The sequence below is a fragment of the Camellia sinensis genome, chromosome 3 (genome assembly GCF_055761805.1).
Source record: "Camellia sinensis isolate YWXY chromosome 3, ASM5576180v1, whole genome shotgun sequence".
In the NCBI taxonomy this organism is placed as follows: Eukaryota; Viridiplantae; Streptophyta; class Magnoliopsida; order Ericales; family Theaceae; genus Camellia; species Camellia sinensis.
The window spans coordinates 194,942,944-194,946,058 of record NC_138963.1 but is presented as its reverse complement, the minus strand read 5'-3'; the positions used below and the strand labels follow the sequence as shown (position 1 = coordinate 194,946,058).

The 3,115-nt window shown below is 34.3% G+C and overlaps 1 long non-coding RNA gene across 1 annotated transcript; it reads right to left on the bottom strand.

The window, feature by feature from the left end:
- Nucleotides 1–357: 357 nt before the first annotated feature.
- On the bottom strand, nt 358–2,081 carry LOC114323465 (uncharacterized). Its single transcript, XR_014365054.1, has 4 exons — nt 1,431–2,081; nt 1,072–1,303; nt 732–956; nt 358–655 (listed from the first exon to the last, which is right to left on the bottom strand). It is a non-coding gene; the product is annotated as an uncharacterized LOC114323465 (long non-coding RNA).
- Between the last annotated feature and the right edge of the window lie 1,034 nt (nt 2,082–3,115).

The following is a 3,115-nucleotide window of genomic DNA, read 5'->3' as shown; positions in this document are numbered from 1 at the left end:
CTTTTTCATGTGTTTTATTTTTTTGAAATTACGTGGCAAATGCTAATTTCTGTTTTTAATTTTTTTTTTTTTTAATTTGTTTGTTTTTTTGGGAATAAGCTTTTTCATGTAATTTATTTAAAATGACATAAAAAATCATAATTTATTGAATTTATTTTGATGTCTTTTTTCCTATTTTGTTGTTTTTTATTCATTTTTTAATGTTTTTTTTTAAATGACGTGGCACATGATAATTTTGGTTTTTTTTTTTATTATTTATTTGTTTGACCTTGTTTTTGTTTTTCAAAAAGGCTTTTCTTTTTTTTCTTTTTTTCCTGTTTTTTCAAAGTTAGGCACGTCACCAACTAAAAGGGATTATTTCCCGTATAAACACATACATGTTGTACATGACAATATATTTACATATAGCCTCTTCCGCGTGGGTTACCAATGTTAGAAGCCTACGAATATTAGGTGGACTATTATATATTTCCTAACATTCTATTATTACGTAAATACACTAACTTGTCTCGTATGCGAAGTCGCACCAATGCTATATGCGGGTCCTCATCTCCAACCATTAAACCATCATCGTCATGTTCAACTTCTGGTATAGCACTTACTATTGTCATAGCCTCTTCCTCGTCGCAGATGGGATTAACAGTTGTTGGATTACCTGTATTTCGTCGTATATAATTATGTAATGCCATTGACGCACTACTAACTAAACTTGCACATTTGCAAAATCATACCGAGGCATGTCTCTAATAAATCCCCATCAATTTTTCAGGCACCGAAAGTGCGTTCCACCATACTGCGTAACGACGAGTGAATTTTGTTAAATAATCCCCTTTGGGTGTTTGCCGTCCTGTTCCGTTCACTACTTCGGAATTGTTGATGGTGGTAACGGCTGCCTTTGAAAGGTGCTAGGTAACCTACCCAGTTTGGATAGCCAGCATCGATAAAATAATATTTGCCTGCAGACAGTACCAGAATTTATGACACGAACATCGACATTGTGCTTAATTTTCAAGTAACAATGTTTGACCAAATATTATGTACCCCTATTGATTTTTCAATGCAATGCGTTACCTTCTTTAGGATGTGAAAATGGGACATTATCATTTGTTAGTATCTCGTTGAAGATACAACTATCGTGCATACTTCCTTTCCATCCAAGCGAAATAAAGATGAAACACATGTCAAAATCGCTCGCGGCCATGATATTTTGTGTGTGACAGTATTTCCTATCGAAATATGTTGCCGCATCTGGCCCTGTAACCCGTGTACTTACATGTGTTCCGTCTATGGCTCCGATACAGTCCTGCCAACAACCCAATTGTATTGTTACTCCTACGGGTATATGTAATGGTTATTTTTCATACGTCACATCCACTAAAAAAAAAATAACGGGAAGGCAAACATAATTGGGTGAGGTTTTTAAATAGTACCTTGAACGGTAGGTATTTCCATTTAGACCGCACGTATGGATGTATATGATGCTGACTATATGTGGGCCGGCAATGAACAACAGTGAACTCCTTCATGGAAGTTAATACATTATGCGCGTTTCGGGACACAGTCTCCCCTGAATGTTGGAACCATTCTTGGATTTCCCGATTTTGCAACCCTCTCAACACATGGATAAACATTGCAACGCTTTCTTCAACAGGCACACATCCGACATGGCCATGTACTGGATGTTGCAATAGAGGTAAACAAAGACATGCTATGTTTGACAAACATTCAAAAGTAACAATGAATCGTAGCAGTAATTAGTTTTCGAAATCCATATTTCAAGTTAAACATGAACGGAAGAAGTTGATGCACAAGTTTCATAGAAGGGGTATACAAACTCATTATTTTATTCATTTTAATTATTGTTATATTATAGAAAATCGGCCTAGCAATTATGGTTTCACTATCAAAGTGTTAATAAAAAGGTAAAAGTAAATTTCCTTTTCAAACCTACCAGATAAAAATTCCCATTGGTACTAAATGTTGAAAAAAATGTCAAGAGATATGCAAGGGATTTGAATAGTATGACAAATATTGACAGACATTTTTTAGCAAGATTTGGTAAGAAACATCCAATGTCAAGACTTGAAAAGAAATCAATGAAAGCAACCATGAAACAAATCAGATGACACTGGAAACAAATTGCAAACTGGTAAACAAAGGAACATATAACTGATTGATGTGAGAGAATACGTCCATCACAGACAACTACAAACATTGGGAAAGGTGACACCAAATCTGTAAAATGTAATGGGGCTAAACTGTGCTGTTTTCTTTTGTTCATTTATTTTCTTTTCTTTAGGTGGCTAAGGAGGTCACCATGACATGTACCACAAATAAAATGCCTAGTGCTCAATTTGAATTGACCCCAGAAGGATATAAAGGAAAAGGCAACACAAACAGTAACAAGAAGCAATTCAAATCAATTCAATGGGTAGGAACAAAAAATTTAAAAATAGTGAGGATAATTAGTTAGTAAGGAAGAAAACAGTACAGATAAACAAATTCCAATTGATTGGATGACACATACCTATAAAAGCTATAAGACGGGAATATCAAACAGCTCATGAAGCAATAAATGTATATGCCATTACCAAGTGTTGTGAGGGGTAGGCTGGGTAGACCTAATTCCCAATATTATGTTAAATTTTATAGCAACCATTGGCCCATCATGTTCAACACTAAGCATCAACCTAAAATAAGAAAACTAAAAGAAGGCATGTGCATTGGTTGAGGAAAAAATAAAAGAAATAAATAACTCCACCATGACCAATCCTAATGACAGACAATGCACATACTGTTGCCTAGCATTCTGTCCCAAGCAAACTCAGTCAATGAGTAAAGATCACAAATTTGAACAATAAATAAGCAAATGTAACAACTGGATCACCCTTAGTCACCAAGAAAGAATATGGGAAGCACATATAAATACAGAGACCTGTAAGAATTGCTAATAAAAATCTACAATTAGCTAAAAGAACATAACCTCAAGTAATGTCAGATCCTTGAAAACAAATAGCAAAAGCGTGTTTTTTTTTTTTTTCTATCACGACATGGAACAAACCTAGAAAAGATCAAGAAAGAAAACGTAATTAAAATTTTTTTAAATAAATTTATA